This window comes from Vicugna pacos, chromosome 4 (genome assembly GCF_048564905.1).
Source record: "Vicugna pacos chromosome 4, VicPac4, whole genome shotgun sequence".
In the NCBI taxonomy this organism is placed as follows: Eukaryota; Metazoa; Chordata; class Mammalia; order Artiodactyla; family Camelidae; genus Vicugna; species Vicugna pacos.
The window spans coordinates 51,895,927-51,909,369 of record NC_132990.1 but is presented as its reverse complement, the minus strand read 5'-3'; positions in this window follow the sequence as shown (position 1 = coordinate 51,909,369).

Below are 13,443 nucleotides of genomic sequence, written 5' to 3'. Positions count from 1 at the left end.
AAAGCTATAATTAGTTCCAATATACCTCAAAGGACAAAAGGTAAATATTGTACATTATAGGTCAGTAAGCTTAATAACAACTTCAGCTACCATTTCTAAAATAAATCATTAAACAGATGATTTTTGAGAAATTTATCAAAAGCTGTAATAATTTATAGGTAACGTGGATTCTCCAAAGAACAGATCAGAATGTACTAGCTTTATTTTCATTTTTGAAACATGTACCTAAGCATAGAGGTTTGGGGAATTCTGCCGTCTTAGTATATCCTGATTTTTATATAGTGTTTGTTCAATTTCGGTACCATATCCTTCTGACAAAATGAAGAAATATGGGCCAGAAAATAGCTATAGCTATGTAGCTTTCTAACTGGCTAAGCAAGAAGAACAAAGAAGGGTCAACCCTTAGATTATTTTTTTTTTGCCACCAATTAAGTTTTCATATCACTAGGCCCTTTGCTAAGTCATCATTTTTATCAGCAACTTAAATAAAAAGCTAGAAAGCATATACATAGTAAGATCTGAAGATGACACAACTTGAGGAATACTAGCTAGTATATATTGAATTACGGATTGGAAGCTTAAAAAAGGAGAAACCCAAACTCACAATCTGAAATTTAATAGAGATGGGTGCAGAATAAAGCAAAACACCCCATTTTACAGGTTGTGAAAGATCTCCCTTCACAGCAAAGAACAGAATTAACCATTTTTTTGTCAAGAGGTTTATTTTCCCATTAAGTCATTTGTGGCATTAAGTTCAGGGTGCAGGCTTTGGAGCCACCAGGCCTGGGTGAGCCACACACCATCAAGGGTATGTTTCTTAAAATAATGTATTTTATTTTCTTTACCTTGAAGAGCAGGATAACAATATTAGTTCCAACTAATGTTGTTGAAATTATTGTAAGTATTAAACCCATGTAAAGTACTTAGAATAATGCCTGAGACATGTTAGATGTTCAATTGATAACTATTATAACTTACTCAACAGTGTGATCGGGTTGTTAAAATGGTAAAGCCAATTCTGAGTACAATGGTAGAAATGAGGTGTCACAATCAAGGGAAGCTCATGTCCCACTGTCCTCTTTACTGCTGGGATTTTGTTCAGGGCTGGGTGTCTCTAATTAAAAAAGTATCTTTACTGTGTGGGAGAGTGAGTGCTGAAGGTGGTGAGGGAATAGAATCATGCCAAGAGAAGAAAAATTGAAAGGATAGGGAGTAGAGAACATGGCTTCTTTTGGAGAAACATTCAAAAGCTGAAATAAAGCTTTCTTGAAAAATCTGAAGGGCTGTTATGTGGAAAAGGAATTAGATAGAGTCCTTGTGGCTCTGAAGACAGACCCAGGAGCAAAGAGTAGGAATAAAAAGGAAGAGGGTGGGGCCCAGAAGTGTTTTAACTTCCTTCTGGGTGAAGGGATGACGGAAGCCTGTTCTAGCTCTGCTTCCAAGTCACTGTGTGATGTCAAGTCTCTTCTGCTACTGGTCTCAATTTCATAATCTCTGAAATTAGGGTTTGTATTAAATGTGCTGTAAAGTAGAAATTATAGTTGGTCTATCAGTGGGCTGTCTTCCTAGACAGTGGGTTTCCTGTCACTGGAAATGTTTAAGTAGAAGCCATGAGTTGTATTCTAGTAGACATTACTGAATTTGATTGGAATTCAATCTAAGTGGCATCAAAGATTGCTTTCAATTCTGATCCTCGGGAGCAAAAAAATTTGTGTATCCGTATGGCTTATCCATCCCCATCCTCAACCCTTAGCCCTGCTTTCTTAATGGAGATATAGACTCTTAAATGAGTATGTAAGAACTCAAACATTCTCTGTTGATTAGACTGAGGTCCGATTCTACCCCATTCACATTCCCTGGGCAATACAGCTCACAGCGTATTGAATGACTTCATGAAAGAACTCTGCTTGGTCCCTTGGTGCCTAAAGTGTCACAGCAGTATTTCTGTCATTGCTTCCATTCTTTGTCCTGAAAGTGGAAAAAGTGAAAAGTACCCACAAGCCACTGACTCCATGTTACACAGCCCCTGGTTCATGGCTATGCCTTGAGAACATGGTGCTGGTGGAGGCTAGGATATGCAGGCTGGGGGGTGGGTGCAGCAGAAGAGGGAGGGGCTGAGCACAGCAGTGGCAGACTGGATGGCAGCCATGAGCAGCAGAGCTGTGGGACACCGTCATCTGTTGCCTGCAGCTGCCAGGCTGACTTTGTTCTTACATATCAAATATTTATTGATCATTTATCATGTGGAGGACACTCTACTAGGCACTCTGAGGGACACCTAGGAGGAAGACACATAGCTTCTTTCTGGCAAGGAGTTTCTAGTCTGTTTGGAAGACAATTAGCAGCCAGCAGCAAACACTTTGCATAGTACTTCATTGCTTGCAAAGGGTCTACAGGCAAATCACTCTCCTCTCAACTGTCTGTGGGATTAGACCCTTCAACTACCCTCACAACAACCTGTGAGGTATTGTCATTCCCACTTTTCAGACAGGAAACTGTGGTTCTGGACATTAAACTGTACCTGAGATCCCCCATTTGTGTTGTCTGAAGTGCCCTGGGCACATCTTCTGGTTTCAGTTCCCATGCTCTTTCCACTACACCACACTAAAGACAAATTAAAAACCAACATATAGGCTATACTATATATCAAGGGAATTGCATGGGTAAGATGTGGTATAGGAATTCAGGAATGCATATCACTGTGACTGGGTACAGAAGGGAGATAGGACTATGAAAATGGGTTACAGTTTGATTGGTGGAGACCAAGGGAGGGCATTCCAGACAAAGCAGATGTTTTATCAAGGATGGGAGGTAAGAGAGCAGAAATTTAAGGAGATATTCATGGGGATGCCATGTTAGGTCACATCATTTGTGTCCTGCAAAACTCCAGGGGTATTATCATAGACTATGATATAAATGCCATCCCAGGGATTGTTCAGTGCACAACCTATACAATAGTATGAGAGCAGCCACGAATGAATACATTAATGGGACTGAGCTGGAGAATTTGGTCGAGAAGTCAGATAGAAACCTGGAGAGGTGAACAAGGGACTGATCATGGAGAGATGAGAGGCTTAAGGTAAGGGTTTTCCATTTTAATCTTTTAAGGATTGAATAATTTTTAACCAGAAAAGAGCCACAATGAAAGCAATGCTTTGAGAGACTGATTTTTGGATATACAGATTAAATTTGAAATGGGAAAAGTTGGGGACAGGAGACTAGATAATTTTGGTCACCTAACATGAGGCCAAAAAATGGTCTGAATAGTGGTGGTGGCAATGGGAAGAGAAAGAAATGGACAAACATGGGAGACCTTCTTTCTTTCACTAATTCCACAAATGTTCTTTGAGCTTTTAGTAAGTACAAGGCAATGTGCTTCATGCCAGTGATTTAGTAGTGAGCCAAATAGGCATGATTCTTACCATTCTAGAGTTTATAGGCCAGTAAGGGAGTCAGACATTCATCAAATAATCATATAAAGACTAATTACAAACTATAATAATGCTATGAAGGAAAAGCACAAGATGATATGAGAATGTATAACAGGGTGGAATCTGATCTAGTTTGGGCAGATAGGAATCAGGGATGTTTTCTCTGAATAGAATAATAAAAAAAATTGAACTGAGGGTGAATAGGAGTGAACTATGCAAAGGGAGGTGAGGAGAGGGAGAAAAGCATCCCAGACAATGGGAACAGCATATGCAAAGGTCCTGTGGTAGAAGGGAATATGCCTTCAAAAATGTGAAATGTGACCAGTATGGTTAGTCTATGGCAAACAAAGTAGAGTGTGCTGACTTGAGACTGGAAAGAAAGGCAGGAGCCAGATAATATTGGGTTCTTTGTTTTTATTTCAAGAACAATGAGAAAACATTGGCATATTTTAACCTGGAGGTGACATGTTGAATATTGCATTTTGAAATGGATACTCTTGTTGCTATGTGGAGAACAGATGGGAGATGGACATTCAGGGTAACTGGTAAGAGCCTATTGCAGTAGTCCAAGAGAGAGAACTTGGTGGATTGGACAGTGGAGAGAGAACATTATGAAAGAGGACTTACCAGAACTTGATGACTAATAGGATGTGGATGAAGAAAGGAGAAAAACAAATCAGCAGTCAGGGTTTTAGATATGGGAGTCTTGCAGCCTGTCAATACTATTAAGGGATATTATGGAAAGTAGGGGGTAGTGCCGGCTTGATATGCAGGGTTAGGGAGTTATCCAAGTGACAAGTAAGCAGTAGGGTTGGAATTTAAAAGAGAGAGAGAAAAGGACTGCAGTTGTAAGATTGGGAACAATTGATAAAATTGTGGTAGTTAGGATATGAGTGGAGGGGTCTAAAGTGGGGGAGATAGTGAAGAAAAGTTATAGAGGGTTCAGGAGTGGAACTGTGTAAAACAGCACCACTGGGTAAGGTGAACTGGCAAGGTAAGGTGAACCTGCAAAGAAGTGGTCACAGAGGTAGAAGGATATGCTTACAAGAAAATAAAAAATTTAACCACTAAACATCACCCTTTTTATTACAAACTCATAAATACTTCCCTGAATTAAATAATGATAGACATCTACCAGGAAAAAAGTTACTCTGTGGCCCCCAATGCTGTTGTCCCCATAACATGTTTGCTTTTGGAGTATAATGGTTATTTAGGGATGGAGCAAATCAACCTAAGGCCAGAGTCTCCCCAGCCTTACATCTACTTGTCACAGGCAGAGAAACTACATTTAGGTTGTAGCTTTTGTTAGTGACAATTGTGGTCCAGAATCAGATTCTGCAAGAGCCATCCATTTGTAAATAAATAGACTGAGGACCTAAAGTCATCAAAAAACGTCTTTCTTCTAAAATAAAAAAAGCTAATCTGCTTCTATATTTAAGTCACAGTGTGTTCTTGTGAGCAAAGAACACCAAACTTCCATTCTTATTCCAAATGTCTCTGAAATTCAGTAACACTTGTCTCAGCACTGAATAAGCATATTAAACATGAAGTTACCAACTTTCTCTGCTGAACTTTTTCATACACTTAAAGGTTTTCCTGAAGACTTCAATTCTGAAGGATGATAACATGCTTGATTTGTGCCTGGTGTTGTCAGGAATTATGGGCCAAATTGGTTATTTTGGGATGGGAAGCCAGCTTGAGGCTGGCACCAATGACTTGATGATGCACTTGCAAGACAAAACATTTAAGTGAAAGTCAATGTGTTCTCTCCTTCGGAAGGTCTCTTGTGAGAGCAAAGCTCAGGTGGCCTCATCCAGCCAAGACTAGTCAAAGTTGAATACTCTAAAGACAAAATGGAAAAGTTCAATTCAATGAATTGGGTAATTTGTTTAGTTTTTGGTTAGTTGAAAAGTTAAGGCAAGACATCTTTACTGCTCCTCTGCTTCTACAGACAGGGAGGTGGGTATGAAGAATGGCTCCCTGATAACCACCTAATAGTGTCTTGTCCCTGGTCAGTCACCTCTGGATCACTATCCCATAGTAGGATGGTAAAGCTCCTGTTTTTCTTGTAGTGTCCCTGGGATTCGTCCCACCTTGTTCTCAGAGTTTCTTCTGAAGTGCTACTTCCCCAGTCCCTTGCCAGAGTCTGAGGCCAGCAGTTCAGATAGGTAAGAGTGACTACTCCTCCAGCCTAAGTACTGGAGGTTCATGGAGGTACAAGTAGAACCAAGCTCTATGTATGTCAGAGCCAAGACTTTAGAAGAAGTTTACATTTTTGTAACTTGCATGTAGGGAGGTACCACCTGAAATATAAACACTAGATCGCTGAAATATAAACCTTTAGCAACATTTATTAACCTTTTTAAAAAAAACTGAGGTACAAGTTATATGTAATGAAATGCCCAGATCTTTAAGTTCAATCAGTTTTGACAACTGCATATCAAAACATAAACTCTTTGCATCAGCCCAGAATGTACCCCTTCCTGGTCAGTCCCCATACTCACCCGTCAGCTACTGAGCTCCTTTCTATCACCATAGGTTAGTTTTGTCTATTCTAGAATTTCTCATAAATGGACTCATACAACATGTGCTCTTTTGTGTGTTGTTTCTTTTATTGAGCATATTTTCGAGATTCATTCGTGTTGTGTGTATCACTAGTTCAATCCCTTTTATTGCTGAGTAGTGTTGTATTCATTGAATGTGCCACAGTTTAAAAAAAAATGCTTCCCCTGTTGATGGACATTTGGATTGTTTCCAGTTTGGGACTATTATGAGTAAAACTGCTATGAACATTCTTATATAAAGCTTCGTTTAAACATACATTTTCATTTCTCTTGGGAAAACATCTATGTGTAGAATTTCTGGGTCATAAAGAAGATGTATTTTTAACTTTTAAAGAAACTGCTAAACATTTTTCCAAAGTAGTTGTTCTACTTTATACTCCCACCAGAAAAAGTGAAAATTTAGATTTCTCTACATCTTTTCCAACATCTGGCATTGTTAATAATTTTTATCACGACTGTGCGTGTGTATGTGTGTACTGTGTATAGTGGTATCTCATTGTATTTTACTTTACATTATTAACCTGATGACTAATGATGTTGAATACTTTTACACGTGTTTTTGACTATCTTTGTATCTTCTTTTGTTAGTTGTCTGTTTACATTTTAGGCTCATTTTAAAAAATTGAGTTGTCTTTTTACTATTGATTTACAAGGTTTATTTGTACGTTTTAAACATATTCAGATATATGTATTGTGAATATTTTTTTCCCAGTCTGTGGCTTGTCTTCTTTCTTGATGGTATCTTTCGATGAGCAGTTTAATGTAGTACCATTTATCAATGTTTTCCTTTTATGGTTCATGCTTTCTCTATCCTTCTTAAAAGTTTTTGCCCACCCCAAGGTTGTAAAGATTTTCTCCTAAGTTTTTTTCCTAACTCTATTTTTTAACCTTTACATTTAAGTCTATGACCCATCCTACATTAATTTTTGTGTATGGTGTGAGGTAGGAGTCAAGATTCATATTCTCTCTCTCTTTCTCAATTTTGGTATGGTTATTCTAACCCAGTTATTGAAGAGATTTTCCTTTCTTTACTGAATTGCTTTGGTGCCTTGTCAAAAGTAATTTGTCTGTATGTGTATGGATCTATTTCTGGACTCTTTATTCTGTTTATAATCCTGTTTTCTTCTCTACGTGTTGGTAATGATTTTGAAATAGAAATAGATTGAGATTATTAGGTATATTGAGGTGTATGAATTGGAGTGTGAGTCCCACAGTAAGCATCTTTGACTACTTGAAGATTTTGTGTGTATGTGTTTAGTGAACACTAGATCACTTACTTGATTCTCATGTGAGTACACCAGGGGAGGTGGTTGCAAAGAGCAAGCGTATTGATGTGTTTTGGCTTTTACTTGCTGGTTAGAGCAACATCTTTCGAGAATGATGTGAACTCAGGCAAAAATTAGTCAGTTTGAGGACAGAAACAGAGGGAATAGAGAGAGTCTAGAAACACAGGACCTGGCAGGGTTGGAAAAGCCAACTATTGCTGAACCAAGTAAGCTGCTGCCTTCCTACTCAAGCTCGTTATTTTAAATGGTTGCAGTGTTGCTACTATGATGAGAGAGGTAAAAGCCAACACACACCTGATCTTTTCAATTAGTTAAAACTTTAAGCTGAAGTCTTCTTCCCCACTTGTATGGTACCCAGTGTCTCTTCCTCTGTTGTCTCAGCTCAGGTGAGGCAGTGCTCTGGTCCTCGCTCTCTTGGGAAGGGCCCATGTTTCCTTTGAATTCAGGCTGCTTGGTTGTCTTGCAGCTGCAGCTTTCTGATAGTTCAAGAGAAGTTATGATTTGTAGTCTGTCCAGCTTTTTATTGTTGTTAGGGTTGGACTGAGCTCTTTCCAGCTTTTTATGTCCTCGGTAGAAATAACTCCCAAGAGGGTGATTTATAAGGGTGTTCTTCACTTTGTATAATAACTTTTTGTTATATTCCTTCGAATCGCAACCTCTATTACCATTCCAATCCTTACTAGCCCTCTAGTCTCTGTCTCTATTGGATCTTACTCATCTAAACCTCAAAACCTCTAGAACGAAGTTCCTGGAGGCTATGACTTGGCACTTATTTCTATTTCCAGTAAGTTGCACAGATCCTGGCACAACTGAAAGATCCTCTGTTGATTAACTAGAGACTGGAATGGTGTGACCAGTCTCACTGGGCAAATGCCTATCTGTCTTTTAAGACCGAAAGCAGTGTCACCTCCTCTGAAAAAATTCTGAGGAGTTCCTGTCGGAAGAGTTAGTGACTCCTACTGTGTCTCCTCAATGCTTTGTACATTTCTCCACTGGCATTGTGTATGACGATGGTTTTTTATATCTTTTAGTCTAGATTATGGGTTTGTTAGGGACACAAAGTAGTTCTTGTTCTATATCTTCGGGTACCTAGCACAATCTGTGGTACATATAACTATGGCTCTGTTACATGGATACATACAATGGGTTTTCTAAGTGAACTGTTGAATATCTTTGTTGGATGATTATACAGAATGGGTTTACATTTATGTAACTTATTTACATGATTAATTAGCAAAAGGAAATGTACTTGTAATAGGGTGTGTATATGTGTATAGTATGTTTTAACTCCTAACGATGTAGATAATTGCAGAATTTGATTAGGGCAAAGATGGAACCCATGTAGCACCTCTGCTACCATTTTTTCCTTGTGTGCCCTTGGCAGACAAACCATTTCAGGTTTTTTTTTCCTCCTGATCCCAAACATGAACTCAACACTCTGCCTTTCAGTAACAACTCCACCAATGGGTCAGATTTGATGCACGAAATAAAGATTATTTTCCCTTCCCTATTCTAAGGGGCTCCTGAGGCAACAAGCTGGAAGATCACCCTTGAAGCCCTTGCTGGATGGTACCTAGAGGGAAGATTCTAATAAGCTGCAGACACTTTGCAGATTCCTGTCTCTCAGAACTTAATCACATTTGCATTTTGGCTGTGATCAGATGGTGGAAACACAAACTCCAAACTGTCAATCAACTTGGGCTTCTTTTCCAACTTTTCCTAAATCAATTTCTTAAAAAAATCTTTGAACACCAAAATTATACAGCTAGTTTTTAAACAATTACAGTGTTTTCTGTCTATATTTTTCATTATAGTTGGTAACCTAGAATTGTTCATTACTGAAAATCTTAATTAGGAGGTGTGCATACAAATTCACATGTGAGTTTGTGAATACGTGTGTGAGCTGAGTTGTTCATGAGAATTGGGGGGAGAAAAGAGAGAAGATATTTACTGAAAATGTATTTTTTATATTGTCCAGTTTTCACCTTTAAATATCAGTAGAAAAATTTCTGAAGCATGTAGAATCTGGCATGTAATTTATCTTCAAAACAGAAATTAAACCTAACCAGTTATAAATTTGAGTTTCTTTCTGAATTAACCATGTTGGCATTACCCCAGCTACCTCCTTATGTTCACATGGTTGCTTCCAGACTCTATGTAGAATTTTATGCCTCTGTAGTATCAAATTTGTTAAATGGCATATTTTTATATCAGTAATTTTTATAGCATATTGTTATTCCAGACTTTTACATGCCTCTAATTTATTCTTAACTTCAATATAGCAGTATTGATTTTTTTCCTTCTAAGTTTGATGGTGTGAACACTTTAGTTGTGATTTAAAGTCATTTAAACACCATCATTAATTTGTACTTCATTTTCTATTCTTTTGCAAACTTTAGATATTTGAACAGGTACAACAGTAAGGGTTAATGCTTCTCAAGTTTTCTTTGTATATCTCTTGGAGAAATTTAGATTATTTCTTAATATAATTGAAATAAAGTGTTTCTGATGACCTTGGATTATTCATGGTACTTAAATGCAGAATAGTAAGGATAGCTTTGATTGCAAATCAAATAGAACCCAGTGCAGTTTCCTTAGATCATATTCCCTCTTCTTAGTCCTCTAGTAGTGAGTTAGTCGGTCATAATCTTTCTCTTCCATAGACTTAATATCAGTGTCTTTTTCAAATAAGGTCATTGGGTTACACAGTTGGCCTTTAGAAAGATTTTGATGCAGTGTCCTTTCCGACTGTCTGGGTACTGTGTTTCTGTGGCTGTTAGGATTATGGTCAAAGGTAACATGGATGAAGAAGGCTGATGAGGCATGTTTTGGTTGCTATATAAAGCAAGGTTCACAGGTGCAGTGCTCATGAGATTGATTTTTCCTTGGCTATTTTGCTTGCAGTAGAGATAAGCTGCTACCAGGTGAATGGCAGTATCTTGGTTATCTAACCTACGGTCCAAATACTTTTAATGGAAGACCTATTCAGAGAATCAGTTTTCTAAGTATACCATTTTATTATTGGCACAAAATTATGACCACATTAGTAGAAATAAAATAAAGAAGAAAAATTAGACTAAAAATCAAGTGTCCTTTTCTTTTCCCTTGCTTGTATTTAGTTTGGATCCATTTACAACTGTAATTTGTGTGTAGTTGTAATCATAGTTTTTAATATGTAATCTTCTATTCTAATTTTACAATAACGTATCAAGGGCATGTTTACATGTTGCAAATAGTGTAATTTGTAATGATAATTCAAACAAATATGCATTTTCACATCAGTACATATTCTTTTAAGTATTCAATGTTGAATATATACAAAAATTTATAAATTACACATAGGCTATAAAGAATCAGCAAATAATCACCACCCATGTGCCTATTATTCAGTTTAAGATAAAAAATATTACCATTATCTTTGAAAGTTCCTGTGTTCCTCTTTCTTATCTCATCCTCTTTATTACCTCCTGGAGGTTATATGACCACCATCCTAAATCTTGTTTTGTTGTACCTTTGATTTTCTTTATAATTTTATCATATATTTGATCAAACCCTTAAACAACATATAGTTCTATGAATATTTTTAATCTTAATTTAAATGAACTCATATTGAATGCATTTTCTGTGATTTTTTTCATTCAACATTAAGCACCTATGTTTTTTTCCATGTCATTGTATGTTATATTGCATTCATCTGCATGATGTAAAGTATTCCATTGTATGAACATGCCACAACTTTTGTCCATGATGAACATTTAGGCTTATTCTAGTTTTTTTCCCCATTATAAACGGTAATATAAAGAACACTGTAACATACAACTTCTATTATAATTGTTCAAGGTATTCTTTATGGTATGTATCTAGGAGTGATTCTGCTGGGTCATAGAGTGAGCTTTTCAAATACATAGGTAATTTCAACTTGTTTTCCAAAGTGGTTGAACCAAATTGTACTCCCACCAGCACTGTGCAAGAATTCTGGTCATTTTAAACCCTTGTCAACATTTGATATTATCAGATGGAGTAATTTTTGCTACTCTGATGGGTACAAAATGCTTTTCTCATTGGTTTTAAATATGCAATTTTCCAGTTGGTAGTGAGGCAGAACATCTTTTCCTGTGGTTTATATTCTAATGAATTGCTCCTTCAAATCTTTTGCTTATATTTCTCAGGTTTTGTTTTCTTTATTGGTTTGTAGGAGTTCTTTATATATTCTAGATATTAATTCTTTAGGTTAAATGGGTTCAAATATCTTTTCCCATTCTGTTTCACTGTCGTTATGGTGTCTAGTGGTAAATAGATAATATTAATTTTAATGTAGTCACATTTATCAAAATTCAGTATTTGTGCTCTTTGTGTCTTAAGTAAAATTTCTCCCCTCAAGGTGTTAAGAATATTCTCCTACGTGGTCTTCTGAAAATGTTATAGTTCTGTCTTCCACAGTTATGTTTTTAACTCACCTGGAATTTTTTTTGTGTGTAATATGAAGCAAGAGTACATTTTCTTTCTTTCTTTTTTTCCTTTAAATAAGGATAACCAATTTCCCAGCACAGTTTATTAAAAATTAATTCTTTCGCTACTGGTTTTCAATACTAACCCTGTCAGAAACCAAGTTTCCATATAATGTGGGTCAATTTCTGGGATATATAATTTGTTCCTTTGGCTAATTTGTCATTAGGCCAATATGGTATTTTCTTTTTTTTATTACAATATATTTTTAAATTGAAGTATAGTCAGTTTACTATGTTGTGTCAATTTCTGATGTACAGCATAATGCTTCAGTCATACATATGCATACATTTATTCCTTTTCATATTCTTCTTCATTATAGGTTACTACAAAATATTGAATATAGTTCCCTGTGCTATATATAGTATAAACTTGTTGCTCATCTATTTTGTATGTATCTGCAAATCTCAAGCTCCTAATTTATTCCTTCCCACCCCCTTTCCTCCCTGGTAATCATACGTTTTCTCAATTAAATCAGCTTTATATGAAGTTTTTATATCTGGTAAAATAAATCTCATTTTTCTTCAGGAATGTATCAGCTAGTCCTGGCCCTTTATTCCATGTAATTTTTAGAAATAGCTTGGCAAAGTCAATGAAAATACCTGCTGGGATTTTATTTAGAATTTTATTGAACTTATAGCTTAAATTAGGGGAAATTGACATCTCTGCAATACTGAGCTGTCTAGTCCAATGAATGTTGAATATTGTCTTAATTATTTAGGTTTTCTAGAATGCTTTTTTGTTATAATCACCTTATTTTTTTAGATTCCACATATATGTGGTAATATTGAATATTTGTCCTTTTCTGTTGGATTTATTTCACAAAACATAATAGCCTCCAGGTCCATCCATGTTGTTACAATGACAATATTTCATTCTTTTTTAATGGCTGAGTAATAGTTCATCATGTATGTATGTATGTGTGTATGTGTATGTATATATATGTATCTCATTTCTTTTTTATCCAATCATCTGATGGACAATTCAGTTACTTCCATATCTTGGCTATTATAAATGATGCTATGAATACTGAGGTGCATGTATCATTTCAAATTAATGTTTTTCTTTTTTTTTGTTTGGTTATATACCCAGGAGTGGGATTTCTTGATTACATGGTAGTTCTGTTTTTAGTTTTTTTTTTAAGGAATCTCTATACTGTTTTCCACGATTTACATTCTCACCAACAGTGTACAAGTATTCCCTTTTCTCCATATCCTTGCTGGAACTATTATTTCTAGTCCTTTTGAAGATAGTCATTCTGACAGGTGTGAGGTGGTATCTCATTGTGGTTTTGATTTGCATTTCTCTGATGATTCATGATGTTGTGTATCTTTTCATGTGTCTCTTGGCCATCTGTATGTCTTCTTTGGAAAAATGTCTAATCAGGTCTTCATTTTTTAATTGAGTTTTGTTTTTTTTTTTGATACTGAGTTGTATGAGCTGTTTCTATATTTTGGATATTAACTTCTTCTCAGTCATAACATTTGCAAATATTTTCTTCCATTCAGTGGGTTGTCTTTTTTCATTTTGTTGGTGGTTACCTTTGCTATGCCAAATCCTTTAAGTTTGATTATGTCGCATTTGTTTATTTTTGCTTTTATTTCCTTTGTCTTAGGAGACAAATTAAAAAAATATTGCCATGATTTATGTCAAGAA